At 41.2% G+C, this 15,738-nt stretch overlaps 2 protein-coding genes across 14 annotated transcripts in view; one reads left to right on the top strand and one right to left on the bottom strand.

The window, feature by feature from the left end:
- ecm2 (extracellular matrix protein 2, female organ and adipocyte specific) overlaps positions 1–15,173 on the bottom strand; it is an 89,627-nt gene extending 74,454 nt beyond the window's left edge. For 5 of the 9 annotated variants that reach the window (XR_015759370.1, XR_015759371.1, XM_087994210.1 and 2 more), the window contains exons 1-3: positions 7,582–7,632; positions 6,850–7,095; positions 5,658–5,699 (exon numbers count right to left, since the gene is read on the bottom strand). The gene's annotated coding sequence lies outside the window, so the exon portion shown is untranslated. Of the gene's footprint in view, positions 1–5,657; positions 5,700–6,849; positions 7,096–7,581; positions 7,672–15,061 lie in introns of those variants that run through there. The other 4 variants (XM_087994206.1, XM_087994207.1, XM_087994209.1 and 1 more) reach the window with 4 other exon arrangements.
- The window catches only part of cenpp (centromere protein P), a 348,725-nt gene that overhangs the window by 323,266 nt on the left and 9,721 nt on the right, over positions 1–15,738 (top strand). The window lies entirely within an intron of this gene.

Genomic DNA, 15,738 nt, shown 5'->3' with positions numbered 1-15,738 from the left:
GAAGTTTATTGCTGAGACAATTGTATCAGTTCTGGCTTCTTAATACTGCAATAGTGTGTCTTTGACTAAAGAGGTGTTTGGAAGGCACCAATGGTCCTGGTCTGTAAGTCTGTTGTATTGACAACCCTCCTGTACTGCAGCAAAACCTGGACCATCTACTGACATCCCAGTAAGGTCCTTGAGAGCTTTCAACAGTGGAACCTACTCTGAATTCTGGGAATCAAACTGGAGGACCACTAGACCAAGACCAGCATCGTCCATGAAGTTGCAGGTACTAGAATTATAGTCCTGCTCCCGAAGAACCAACTCCTTTAGACATGCTATTGCATCTCAAAGCACAAAAATTGCCTCCCTCAGTATGTTCTCATCTTCCATGGCCAATACTTATTCGGGTGGCCAAAGGAAAATGTATAAAGATTCACTCAGGATCAGTCTAAAGTACAGAGGCATTAACATCACTGACAGGGAGGAGAAAACTGCTGACTGCTTATCAAGACACAGCCATTTTGAGGTTCAGCAAGTTGGAACAATGATGGCAGAGGAAGGTGAGAAAAGTCAAATTAGAATTTTAAGTTTCATTTGCTCATTAAACAATATGACCTGACTATGAAAAAAAAAATGTGGATCCACATTTTGGCTTCTTACCATCTGAGGACTCATCTAACCTGATAAACGTCAAACGTGATTCTGAGGGACTGACGATGATGATGTCATCCAGAGCCAACAAAGCTCATTCTTAAATAAAAATAAGCATTTTGCCCTCATACTCCTGCAATTCATTGATGTAGTTCAACCACTTCATTAGAAAGCTAGCATTGGCCAATCCAGGAAAACACAACCAGTGGAAGATCGACCTTGCAAGATTAATGAATGAACCTAAGAAAAAGATTCAACCAAGAGAAATCACATATTTGAATCAGAGATTTATTTCACACTGTCATTATGGAAAAAGACCACAGATTTCAAAGCTATAAAAAAGGTCTTTCATCCCTGGTACCGCTGAAGAGTCCTCAGAATTAACTATCAGCAAGTCTTGAGCCAACAACTAAATACTGTTCATACATTTGAGCAATACAATCTACCAGAAATCATTGGTAAACTTTCAATTGAAATAGAACTGACAGCAATCACCTGATGAAGGAGCGTCGCTCCGAAAGCTAGTGTGCTTCCAATTAAATCTGTTGGACTATAACCTGGTGTTGTGTGATTTTTAACTCTGACAGCATAGCAGTCTCCTCCACACACACTGGTGACGCAGGACAGTAAATACCACAGGCTGGACAACTGGTTTGCGATGTAGAGTGATGCCAATAGCGTAGGCCCACCTACATCCACGATTCCTCTGGTGTGCTCCACCAGATTGACAATTTCCAGTTCCTTGGCCCTAACTACTTCCTGTTCACCATGGATGTCCAATCCCTCTACACCTGGTTAGCACTGCTGCCTCACAGCGCCAGAGACTCGGGTTCAATTCCCGCCTCAGGCGACTGACTGTCTGTGTGGAGTTTGCACATTCTCCCCGTGTCTGCGTGGGTTTCCTCCGGGTGCTCCGGCTTCCTGCCACAGTCAAAAAATGTGCAGGTCAGGTAAACTGGCCATGCTAAATTGCCCGTAGTGTTAGGTGATGGGGTAAATGTAGGGGAATCGGTCTGGGTGGGTTGCTCTTCAGAAGGTCGGTGTGGACTTGTTGGACCGAAGGGCCTGTTTCCACACTGTAAGTAATCTAATCTAAACCTCTATCCTCCACCAGGACGTTTGTGAACTGTCAGCCTCTTCTCAAGAAGAGGCCTGAACAATTCCTGATGAAGGGCTTTTGCCTGAAACAAGGATTTCCCTGCTCTTTGGATGTTGTCCGACCTGCTGTGCTTTTCCAGCACCACTCTAATCTTCACTCCCCAGCCATCACCACGCTCCTCCACCTGGCTGAACTTGGTCTCTCACTAAATAATTTCTCCTTTAATTCATCTCACTTCTGCCAAGTCAAAGGAATGGCTATGGGCACCCACGCGGGCCTCAGTTATGCCTGACTCTTTATATGGCATGTGGATTAATCCTTGTTCCCATCCTACACTGGCCCCCTCCCACAACTCTTCATCCGGTTCATAGATAACTGCTTTGATGTCACTCTGTGTTCCCACCAGGACCTTGAAAACTTTAAGCATTTTGCCACCAATTTCCACGCTGCTATAACTTTCACATCATCAATTTCTGTCTCCATTGTGGGGAATAATCTGTCCACTGCCATCCACTACAAAGCCACTGACTCCAATATGTACCTTCACTACAGCTCGTCACACCCCACGTCCTGCATTCTCCCAGTTCCTTTGCCTACATCGCCTCTGTTCAGATGATACCAAACAGTGCTGCTGACATGGCTTGCTTCTTCCATAACCGTGGTTTCCCAGCCACTGTGGTTGACAGGGCCCTCAACCGCATCCGAGTTATCACCCGTGCTTCCGCCCTTGCCCCTTCCCATCACTCAGTGGCGTGATCGGATCCCCTTTTCTCACTTTTCCTCCCACCAGCCTCCGTGTTCAAAGGATCATTCTCCACCATTTCAGACAACTCCAGCAGAATGCCACCACAAACACATCTTCCCCTTACTCCATCAATTGCATTTTACAGGGATCCTTCCCTCTAGGTCACCCTAGTCCATTCCATGACCACTAACACCTACCCCCCCCCCACCCCCCCCCCCCCCCCCCACCTCCCTTTCCCTCCAACTGTAGAAAGTGCAACACCTGCCCCTTCATCTCCTCCCTGCTCACCATCCAAGGCCTAAACGGTCTCTCCACATGAGGCAACGTTTTAACTGTACCATCTCCAATCTTGTGTATTGTATTCGCTGCACCAAATGTGGCTTACTCAATATTGTGAGAAACTAAACGCAGATTGGGTGACCGCTTTGCAGAACACCTCCAGTTTGCGAAAGCACAACCCTGAGCTTCCTGTAGCAGGTCATTTTAACACAGTGTCCTACTGTCATGCCCACTTGTCTGTCCTTGGCATGCTGCAGTGTTCCACTGAATCACAGCACAAACTGGAGTAACAACATCTCATCTTCAGACTGGGCACTTTCCAGCCTTCTGGACTTAATATTGAGTTCAACACCTTCAAACTGTGAACCAGCTTCCATTTCTTCCCCTTCTTTTAGCTTTACTTGTTACATTGTTCTATTTATTCCGTTTCTTATAAATTTATTTGTTACATTCTCCGTCTCATCCTCTTTCCCCTCTCCCATGCCAGTGGGACTGTCTTTCAAGCCCAGCAGTTAGACATACCATTGTTCTGCCATTCTTGTATTACAATCATGTAATCTGAACTGTCAACATCTTTTTTCCACTAGCACTCTACACCCACCACCACACCCCAACTCTTCCCCAAACAACCCCCCCAACTATAACATAAATACTGTCCCTCCACACTTCACTTCAGCTCTGAAGAAACGTCATCTAGACTCGAAACATTAGCTTGCTGTCTCTCCATGGATGCTGTCTGACCTGCTGTGATCTCCAGCATTAGTTGATTTCAGTATAGATTCCAGTATCTGGAGTAATTTGCTACTTCAATTCCAACACTGGCTGAGGTTATCATAAGGATTCCCTTTCTCAACCTCTACCCTCGCTTGAGGCATGGTGACCGTCCTCGGTTAAACCACCAGTCATCTTTCTCTAATGGGAGAGCAGCTCACTGGTTAGCACTGCTGCCTTATAGCACCGGAGACCTGGGTTCAATTCCACCCTCGGGCAACTGTCTGTGTGAAGTTTTCACATTCTCCATGCATCTGCATGGGTTTTCTTTAGGTGCTCGAGTTTCCTCCACAGTCCAAAGATGTGCAGATTAGGTAGATTGGTCATGCTAAATTGTCAAGAGGGTCTAGGGATGTGCAAGCTAGGTGGACTAACCATTGGAAATGCAGGTTACAGGGAGAGGATAGGTGTGTCTGGTATGGATGTTCTTTGGAGGGTCGGTATTAACTCAATGGGCTGAATGGTCTGCTTCCACACTGTAGGGATTCTGTGATTCTATGGTCTGGTAAGAGAATAGCAACATTACTTGACCAGATGACTTCACACTAGTACTTTGTGTTATAATGCACATATCTCAGAGGAACACTGGCAGAGTCCTGTGTTCATTCTTTTCATCTGGAGAAGCCTCAGCCCCATTGAGACACCAAAAATTGAAGGCTGTTTTCATATTTTCATCCCTATCTTACTTGTAAATGGATCTTTTCTATCTCAATCTTAAGTAGATCTCACTTTGTGATGATTTGGAGGTGCTGGTATTGAAATGGAGTGCACAAAATTAAAAATCACTCTACATCAGGTTATAGTCCAACAGGTTTATTTGGAAGCACTAGCTTTCAATGAGCTGCCTCTTCATCAGGTCTTCAGTGCCTCGAAAGCTTGTGCTTCCAAATAAACCTGTTGGACTATAACCTGATGTAATGTGATTTTCACTTTGTGATAGCATAGTTTCCAAATGTGCTGACTTCATTTCTATGCAAGGGTGTTTGGTATGAGTGCCCAGCAGCAGTAGCCACCGAATCATTACCAGAGTTTAGATTAGAGTGGTGCTGGAAACACACAGCAGGTCAGGCAGCATCCGAGGAGCAGGAAAATCGATGTTTCGGGCAAAAGAGTTTCCTGCTTCTCGGATGCTGCCTGACCTGCTGTGTGTTTCCAGCACTACTCTAATCTAAACTCTGGTTTCCAGCATCTGCAGTCCTCACTTTTGCCCTCCGAATCATTACCAGTCTGGCCTACATGTGATTCCACATTCTCTCTGGACGTATCACTACCTGGTTTGGCAACTGTACCATTCAAGATTGGAGACGGTTACAGAGACTGGTGAACTCAGTCCGGACAATCACAAAGGGCAACCTCCCATCTATACAATCCATCTACCGGGCCCGCTGTCAAGGAAAGGCTGCCAGAATTCTCAAAGATCCATCCCACCCTGGCAATGTTTTTCTACAACCTATAACATCAGGGAGAAGGTACAGACGCCTGAACACATGGACCAGCCAATTTTGTAACAGTTTCTACCTTACTGTTGTTAGAATACTGAATGGACTCACAAACTCTTAACATTCGCCTGTACCTGTGTTTTTGTTTTTGCCGCTGTTTACCTATTATTTACTTATCTATGCTACTTAACTCTGTGATCTGCCTGTGTTGCTTGCAAGACAAAGCTTTTCACTATCCCTTTCTAAGAGCAATTATGGATGGGCAAGTGACACCCATTCCCCATGAAGAAATTTGAAGATGCCTGTAGCAAAATGAGCTTTCATCCATGTGTACATAAAATATAAAGGATCTAGTATTCTTACTCAAAAAGGGGTTTCTTTACATAAGTATGCCCCCGGGCTTTGCTACCTGAAAATGGCTATAGAAATAATACAAGATTATGCAAAATAAGATATGATCTTATTTCTGCTCCAAGGAAGGCATTATTAATTTCTGCACATTCCAGTGCTGTTCAGCTTACTTCAGTATCAACTAGTCAGAGGATTTAGGGTCTTCCAGCATTCAATGCTGTGGTTATTGCTAATGAAGACCTGTCCACAAACCCTCCCAGTGCTTCTCTGGCTTTGGCATAGGCCACTTCCACAGAACTCTTATTTACATTCTTTTGTGTCCAGTAGATGTACTCACCTTCACTGCCAAGGTAAGATGGAACCTACGAGATAAAACATCCTTTGAGGAATAACAAAAAATCGTTAGAATTGCCATCTGCAGTAGGATGTATTCTAGCTAATGTGATTTATACATTTTAAATATTGTGCCCCACATAGGATTTATGGGTTTCAATCCTATGTACATTATGATGATTTAAGAAGGACAAATGGAGCATATTAAATGTGTCTGGTCAGTTGTCCATGTCTGACCATTCTGGATGGCAGTCTGAGTGATGATAAGGGACTGTACTGATCTTTTGATGCTGGAGAACACAATTCAATATCTGTTGGACATGCCCACAGGGATGTGACATCATTCCAATCAGCACAGGTTGCCTTCCGATTCATTTCAGCAACCTACTCACTGGTCATATGGTGCAGAGACCACAACTGACATGATCACTGGTATGCCAAGGCCTTCATTCATTTTCCTTCTCACATCCAGGACAAACTAACTCTTAGCAATCAGGAACACAAAGCTATTGTGACAAAGTCTGTTGTTGTTAATGTGCATCATTAATAGTAACAAATATATTTATTTGATTGATTTGGCCCAATTCCCACAGAAATGATGACTTTTGAAGAGTCATTTTGACGATCATAGTTCAAAATTGTGCCTTCCCTGAGTACAAGAGGTTCTTTCCTCCTCCCAGAACAATGACTGAACCCACTTCAACAGCTTGTTGAAGAGACATCAGCATTTCCTACATCGATTTTTGTTCCCTGTAGCCCTGTACTGTCAGGGAGAAGTTGATCCTTCTTAACCACTGCGGTGGGTTTGTTGGTTAGTCCGGCTACTCGGGTTCTTCCTCAATGTGGTAGGTATTATCAAGAAGTTCCGACACGATAGGCTGTTGTTTTAGGCAGGGCAATAAAATATTCCAGACTATTTGGGCCTGAAATCCCCTCCCATTCTGGTCCTCAAACTCTTCCACCATGACCAACAGACAATCCTAGATTGGCCGTTTTAAGTGGGAGGCAGAGGTATTGTTTGATTTCTGGAGGAAAATGTCTGGTGATATAATTCAGCAGAGTTGTCCTTCTATTTCCAGCTAGTACTCCCATTAGTAACTGAATAACTACTTCTAGTTTGCAACTATTGATTTAAACATTGATGTTTAAAACAGCCATTGCAAAAAAAGATCGAAAAACAAGAGGAGTGAACTTACCAGCTCCCCTCCCACCAGTCAGGCACATTCTTTGGACACTCACTTGAAGTGTATTTTAAGAATTCTTTTTTTCAGAATAGTCTGGCTTACTCTCTGAGTATATAACAGCCTGGGTCCCTCGGGTAAAAGAGTGTTGGTTGTAATAAAGTATCAGACAGACCTCCTGAAGAAACAAAAAGCTTGCTTGGAGAATGGAAAGTTATGATTCAGTGGTCCTTGGGATATCAAGGCTCAGCTGGGAAACTCCTAAAAATGCAACAGTTATTGTAAACATTACTTACCTCATTAGAATAAAAAGTAGTTAATTATGCTACATTATACAGCAGAGCTAATACAAAGCATATTTAATTGTCAGCTGACATGATTTTATAGTGGTTTGGGAAAAAGCCTTTTAGAAAATGTATATAAATCCAACTGTGTTTTTTAAAGTTATCCTTTTGAAGTTTTTTTGTAGTCCTGGTCCAGCAGAAAAAATGAGGAAATGGAACTATGTGAAACTTAAGGGAAATCAAACAAAAGCCACAATTCTTGCAGTAGAAACTTAATTGCTTTAGTTTTATATGTCTTTTTGCAAGTACTAAAATTGGACCATGGTGTAAAAACAGAACAAAAGAGACATTGCTCCACTTATTCACTTCATGAAACTTGATACTATAAGTAGTTTGGGAATTTTGAACAAAAGACAGTTTACAGAAAGAATAAAGCATTTTAGACACAAAAGAAATACATTACCACAACACTTTAGTTCTTTTGTGGAGCCAAGTACTTCTTGCAGTCTTTTTTATCTTTAGCCTTATCACAACCAGGAATGAATAAACATCTGAAAGTTTTCAGCAGTTACAAATGCTAACAGCAGATGGGCTGCATATTTTTAAAGCGAGGATTGCCCAAGTAACTTTAAATTTGTTTTTCCTTAATAATAACTTTAGAGACAATGTCTAGCAACGTTTGTGGGGAAGTACAAGAATGCAATTATTGCTTAATTATTAGGCATTGAACATCTGGAACACAGCTACTAAAAATGCCGCTACCTGTGTTAAACAACGTTATTCACCTTTAATTGAAGTGTACTAAAATAATAAGTCTGGGATGGTGATCACATAAATCAAAACTGCCCCTTTCTCCACAGATTCTGCTAGTCCTGCTGGGATTCTCCAGCAATTACTGTTTTTAAAACATTCCCTTACATGGTTAAAGACTAAAAATTCCAGTAAATTTGGTGTTTTCTTATTTGGTTCAATTAAATTTAAATATATTCATCCAGTGAGTTAGTAGCTGAAGCTGATCCATGGATTTACCAAGTTATATAAATATATACAACCGATTACCTGAAATTAGCAGAGTTCAGTTCTGAAATTTGCTTTGATCCAATTTGGCAATTTAAAGCAAAATAAAAGCTGACTAATTTAGAGTCAGAAGAATCTTTCTTGCCTTATTTGGGTGGTTGATTCCTAGTTGAAAGGGTACATTTGAGCCATAACGAATTAGTGAAAATAATGTGCCTTGGTTGGTCAATTTCTATACTTATTTGAACTGTTCAAATAAACCAAAAGGAAATTGTTCCATCTTAGATTTAAAAATAGAGTAATTGATATCCGTTCTTAAAAATCTTATGGTTGGCATTGAAATTGGTTCTGTGCAGTCACACTAAGCAATTGGGTAGTAATTAAGCAACTTGCTTCAGAACTCACTCAGCTTTTCATAATTCACTTTTGTTTATTTTGCATTATTCCCCAAGACCAGTTGAAGCAAACATATTCGCATTTGTGTGGGAAATTTTAAATTTACAATAAGCCGTGTAAACATTGCTGCTTTCACAATCCGAGAGTTAAAATTTAACTCAAAAAATTTCAAACAGCAACAATTTTATTTACATAGCGTCCATAAGGTAAGAAAAACACCCAAAGCAATGTGACTTTTATAATTCGGTTGTCTCACGCACACAGACCTTTCAGTGCACAGTGTCTTTAATGTTTTTGGAGCAGTCATGTGCATATGCAACTTAGCTTAATGGGAACATTGGTTCCAGCTGTTCTTCACAGAGATGAAGTCAGTGCTGAGTCAAGAAATTAAAAACTGGGTGGCTAAAAGCTTGATCAAAGGGGTAGGTAATGACAAACGTCAGTCCTTAATACCTATCATGTGGAAGGTCCAGTGAAAGCAACAAGGAGGGAATAAGCACTGTGTTTGTTGATAAATTTGTCTGTGACATTTTTTAAGTCCCAGTTTGAACTCAGCTCGCTGGGTTTCCAAGCACTCTGCAAAGCACTGCAGAGGTTGAGTGTTTCCTAGATCATACACTCCAGGAAGTGCCCAGGTCCAATTCTGGATAGAAGATGGGTGACCATCTAAAAGATAGTGAACAGACAGGAAAAGTTGGAGATTTCAAGGTATTTCCATTCTTAGGTTGGTACTCAGCATTGGAGACAGCAAAGAGTGAAGATACCTTGAAGGATGCAAATGGGAATAGAAATACAGTCGGTTCTGCTATACCACAGCAGTTCCATTCTCGTGCAACCTCATGTTATAAGAAAATCGTATAATAGCTGCACCATTTAAACTAATGCATCTGGAATCATGTTATAACCAATACACGCTGTAAAAGTTTGCACTTTAGAAAGAGTGTACCCAATTTGTCAATCGTGTTATTGCAAATTTGCATTAACAAAGCATGCATTATAGCAGAATGACCTGTAGGAAGATCAGGAGAATCAATATGCGACTTGAAACATAATACAAGAGGGAGAGCTACAGATTCCTGAGAACTTGAGACCAGTTCTGGTGCATGAGACATCTATTCAAAATGGATGGGTTGTACCGCGACAGGATTGGGAGCAATGTCTTCTTGGGACAGTTCACCCAAGTAGTTGGACAGAATTTGATCTAAATCGGCAGAGGCTTATACACCATGGAAAAGAAGTAGAAAAGAGCGCACAAAGGCATGTTGGATAGTAATGGAAAAGGAACTGGTACCATATTCACTAGAAGGCAACCAAGAAGTGCAAGAATGAATGCAAGAACAGGTTTAGAATTCATGTGCATGAATGAGGTTGATGAGCTACAAATTCAAATAGCCTCATTGAGAATGTGCTTATAATAGAAATGTGGCTTAAAAGTGAGGACCAAAGGTTTAATGTTCAAAGATACAAAAACAAGGGAAGAAGAAAGGAAGTTGGGGTGGCACTACTGAAGAGCAAAGGCATTGTAGTTGGAAGAAGTGAATGTCTCTGAGGGGGAAATAATCCATTTGGGTTGGAGTTGAGAAGCACAAGGCAGATAAGCACACTCCTGGAAATATTCTATAGGCCTCCAAATAATGAGAAAGAGGAAGAGACACAAAACTGGAGGGAAGTCATTGAAATGTGCAAGAAATAAAGAGTAGGCAATACTGGGGACTTTAGTTCTCTAAATAAATAGATTGAAATAAGATTAAAGTAAAGTGAAAGGAGGAAATGTTTTCAAGGTATTTCAATGAAAACATTCTGAAATGTTTTCAAACAAACTTCCTTAACCAGTATGTTCTTGGTCCAATTAGGAAATAGGTATTGCTTAATAAGGTGCTGGAGAATGAGGTGGGCCAGGTAAACTAAGTATCTGTTGGAGAAGACATGGTGAGTGCAATCAGCATATCACAAGGTTTAGATTAGTAATGAGGAAGAAAAGTAACAAGTTAAAGTAGAACTTCTAAATTGGAAAAGGGTTAAATTTCATGGGATATTTATGTATCTATCCAAGATAAAATATAGTCAAGGTTTGGCGGGAAAAACTGTAACAGAATAATTGATAGTCTTTAAGGAAGACATGTTTCAGGGTGTATCTCAGTGTATCTCATCAGATTTAGGGGACTTGTCAGTCTTTAACCCCATTAGTTTCCCGAGTTCTTTATTTCTAGAAATAGTTGTTGTATTTATTTCCTCCTTTTGTCCCTTGCAAATGGAATGCTTATAGTGTCTTCTACTGTGAAGGTTGAAGGATTACTTCATTGTCTCTTCTACTTCCTGGATCCGCACTATTCTTTCTCCAGTTTGTCTTTAAGGGGCCCACATTAACTTTGGCCATTCTCTTCTGTTCTATGTATTTTATAGGTTCTTGTTCACCTTGATATTATTTGCAAGTTTACCCTCAAAATTTATCATTGTTATTTTGTTAGCCATTGTTATTGTACCTTTTTAAAAAGGTTTTCCAATCCTCTGGTTTCCCATTCTTCTTTGCCACACTGTATATTTCCTTAACTTCTCTGGTTAACCATGGTTAACTCTGGAGAGAAGAAGGTTGAGAGGTGACTTAATAGAGACATATAAGATAATCAGAGGGTTAGATACGGTGGACAGGGAGAGCCTTTTTCCAAGTATGGTGACAGCAAGCATGAGGGGCATTGCTTTAAATTGAGGGGTGATAGGTATGTCAGAGGTAGTTTCTTTACTCAGAGAATAGTAAGGGTATGGAATGCTTTACCTGCAACAGTAGTAGATTTGCCAACTTTAAGTGCATTTAAGTTGTCATTGGACAAGCATATGGACGTACATGGAATAGTGTAGGTTAGATGGGCTTCAAATTGTTATGACTGGTCAGCACAACATCGAGGGCCGAAAGGCCTGTACTGCACTGTAACGCTCTATGTTCTAAAATGTTCCATGGTTGGCTTATCTGCCGCCTGGAATCCTTCTTTATCACTTGGATTGCATCTTTTTTTTATTCCTTCATAGGACATGGGTGTTGCTGGCTAGACCAGCATTTATTGCCCATCCTCAATTGCCTAGAGCAGTTGAGAATCAACCACATTGCTATGGGTCTGGACTCAGATGTAGGCCAGACCAGGTAAGCATGTCAGTTTCCTTCCTTCGATTTAGTTAATTTATCTAATCTATTAAATTCTACCGTCTGTCATAGTAGGATTTGAATCCAGATCCCCAAAACATTACTGGGGTCTCTGGATTAATCATCCAGCGATAATACCACTAGGTCATGGCCTCCCATGGCTTTTTGTGGCTTATGCCTAATTGTGACTCATAAACTATTTTCTTAAACATATGCCATTGTTCCTCAACTGCCTTTGCTGCTCAACTCCTTTCCCAGTCCTTTCAGCTAGCTCTACCCTCGTTCCTTTGTATTTATCCTTATTTTCATTTAGCATTGTTGATTCCAACCTACTTTTCTCCCTCTCGAACCAGTTGCTGAATTCTACCATGTTGTGGTCACTGCTACTTCAGGAATCTTTTTACTGTAAGATCATTTATTAAATCTGTCTCATTGCACATCACTAGATCCAAAATAGCTAAATCCCTGATTAGGATCCACAATATTTTGTTCTTGGAAACTATCCTGAATTTTCTCTGCATTCCATTATCAATCTGAATATCCCAATCTACTTGAAGATAAAAGTCATCCATTACCACTTCTTTTTTCGACCTCATTATCTTCTGATTTATTATCTGTCTTACCAAATAGCTACTTTTAGGGAGCCTATAGACTGTTCCTACCAGTGTCTCCCATTTTTGTTTCTAACCTCCACCCATTTGGGTTCTATATCTTCTGATCCAAGGCTTTGATGTCGTCTGTTTCCAAACTCAAGATCCCATTCAGCCGGTGTACTTTATTGAGATGAGTTGCCCAGATCTATATAATATATAAATTGTTATAATTGAATGGCTAAAACTTGTTTGCAAAGATTTCTGAAGGAAGGTAATACTCTCAGCTGGATCCTCTCCTTAAGACAGAGTTACATCAATTCTTCAGACCTACGCAAGTGTCTGTGAAGTATGTCTTTCTCAAACTTAAGTAAGGGGAATCATCTGAAAAGTAAACCTACTTCAAAATACTCCCAAAAAGTTGTTGGTGTGAGCTTGCCATAATTTCCAGTCTTCCCGAAATACAGGGAGGTGCCAGATTATTCGAAAATGGCATATGTGACAAATGTGTTCAACAAAGCAAGCAGGAACCAATAACTCTGGCCAGTCGGTTTAATAATCAGGGAACAATTTCACAGGCACTTGAAAGAAGTTTAAGTTAAGAACATGCACAGACTTGTTAATGGTGGATTGTGCATGACTAATCAAATTGAAATCTTTGATGAAGTAACAAAGAATGTTGATGAAGGGAATGGAATAGATATTTTATTTATGGATTTTAAGAAAGCATTTAGCAAAGTGCCACCGAAAAGACTAATGAACAAAACTGAAGTTCATGGAACAGGAAGATCACATCCACTTGGGTAAAAGACTGACATAAAAACAGAAAACAGCGATCATGGGAAATGGTTCTTTTACAAGCTGGAGGTTGGTAAACGTTGGATGTCCTCAAAGTTCATTGCTCGAACTGTTGTCTATATTGATAATATAGGGGTCCCTCATTTACAAATGTCTGACTTAGGAATGCTATCCAACATATGAACACTTTCCACACTTCTGAATGGCTATTTTATATTGTCCTGTTTGTGTTCCACTTCTGACTAGACTTGAGAGTGGAACCCGTTTGCAACTCAGGTCCTGTGTATATTGCAATAAAGGCTAAAGTTTTAAAATTTCCCAATGAGACAAAATTGGAGCTGTGGCAAACAAAACAGGATGAATCAGTTAACTGCAACGTTGCATAGGGGTTTCAAGAAGTTTTTTGTCTGTTTTAGAGCAAAGGGGATAATGTGACTAGATTAGATTAGATTACTTACAGTGTGGAAACAGGCCCTTCGGCCCAACAAGTCCACACCGCCCCGCCGAAGCGCAACCCACCCATACCCCTACATTTACACCTTACCTAACACTACGGCAATTCACCTGACCCGCACATCTTTGGACTGTGGGAGGAAAACGGAGCACCTGGAGGAAACCCACGCAGACACGGGGAGAACGTGCAAACTCCACACAGTCAGTCGCCTGAGGCGGGAATTGAACCCGGGTCTCTGGCGCTGTGAGACACTGTGCCACCGTTTCAAAGAGGTCTCCACACAAGATGATGAAAGGTTTACGTAAGGTAGAGAAAGAAGAGTTGTTCCCATAATCTAATGATACAAAGACCAAGGGACACTGATTTAACATTTTGCACAAAAGATGTACGGTGAGATGTGAGAGGCTAAAATAATGGACAAATATATGCCTGATGAAATTTAACACTGAGAAATGTGAAGTGAGGCAATTTTGGCAGCAAGGCTAGGGAAATGCAATTTATGCTTAATGGCAGAGATGCTGTGAGCATCCAGATAATACAATGTGGTATTATCACTGGACTGTTAATCCAGAGATCCGAATAACGTTCCGTGGACCTGGGTTTGAATCCTGCCACGGCAGATTGTGGAACTTCAATTCAATAAATATCTGGAATTAAGAATCTAATGATGACCATGATTCGATTGTTGGAAAAACACATCTGGTTCACTAATGCCCTTTAGGGAGGGATACTGCCACCCTTACGTGGTCTGGCCTACATGCAACTCCAGACTCACAGCAATGTAGTTGACTCTTAACTGCCCTCTGGCCAATTAGGGCTGGGCAATAAATGCTGCCTAGCCAGCAACACCCTCATTCCGTGAATGAAGTAAAGTAAAACTCACTGAGCCTACGACAGCAACAGGCCAGAGATATAGCCTGATCGAGTCCATGAGCTGGGTGTGTGTCCCTGAGCACGTTGTCCTTGCTGCAGCATTACAATTATGTTTACTGATGTGTCCTGAATTGCACAGTCGGATTGAAGATTGAAGATAAGGGTTTAGAAAAGCTGGCGCATGGTGGATGTTAATATTCGTGGACATGGGTTGCGAGCAACTAGTGCCCATGGAGTGTCGCCTGAGAACTTGGGGCCCTATGTCCTAGAGGGAGATCCCTCAAATCAAATTGTAAGCTGAAGTCACCAGGTATTCGCTCTGCTTGTCATTTGAGAATTCTTGATCTTTAGCTTGTTCAGCACCTTTGGTAAGATAGAAAGCTGAATATTAATGAAGGCGAGTTGGACTCTTAAAACATTTAGCAAGCAGTAGTCCTTCTTAACTCACAAATTGCCATTGCTTAGCGAGAAACCAGCCTCATCACTCAGCAACTGCATTAAAGATGCAGCAAGATGTTCCCTAAGTCAAGATAGGTCAATGGGCCAATGCCTCTTATGCAGACCCAGTATGTCTATTGTTGATCTAAAGGAAACAGATTTAAAATTGTGGTCCAGACCTTGTATTTAGTAGCAAAGTAGAGGCATATGCCAATCAGTCCATTTAAAACTACATTCTTACCTTTCTCGTATTCTGCGGTGAGAACTTGCTCTCTGTGTTGTGGTCTGGATTTATCGGTGAGATAAGTATGGAAGCCTAGCAGCATGGCACCATTGCAATGAATGTATGTGCCCTCTGGTTCTTTATGTGGCTCTTCCCAAGGCACTTGTAGTGCCCCTCCTACTTGCTCCAATTACTGCTCCACACATTTCACATTCACATTCACAGCTATTTGCTGGCATTGGTGGGTTTACAGAGCCAGGACTGCAGAGGATGGGATGGGAGCCAAGAGTGCAGAAGTGATTTGACATTCCTATTGTTTTAAAAAAAACTGCATTCCTCAGCAGGCTCTATGCTTACTAAGACCAAACCTAAACAAATCATTGTAAATATTGAAGTAAGTTCATCTCCCCTTTACATTTCACAATACTAACATTGCTGAAATCCCTACTATCAAATCCTGAGGGTCATCACTGACTGTAATATTAACCATATAAATACAGGGCTGCAAGAGGTTGGAAATTTTATATGGAGTATCTCGCCACATGGTACCCAAAGCCTGTCCATCAGTTGGAATGACGTTGATTGGAAATGTGATAGAATGCTTGGCATTTGCCTGGATGAGTGCAACTCCAACAAGATTCAAGAAGGTTGACTCCCTTCAGACAAATCAGTCTGTTATTTGGAACCCAATCCAC

The sequence above is a fragment of the Chiloscyllium plagiosum genome, unplaced genomic scaffold (genome assembly GCF_037043375.1).
Source record: "Chiloscyllium plagiosum isolate Xiang-an unplaced genomic scaffold, Cpla_swu_hap1 HiC_scaffold_14, whole genome shotgun sequence".
NCBI lineage: Eukaryota > Metazoa > Chordata > Chondrichthyes > Orectolobiformes > Hemiscylliidae > Chiloscyllium > Chiloscyllium plagiosum.
The sequence above is the reverse complement of the archived record's forward strand: the minus strand, read 5'-3'. Positions and strand labels throughout refer to the sequence as shown.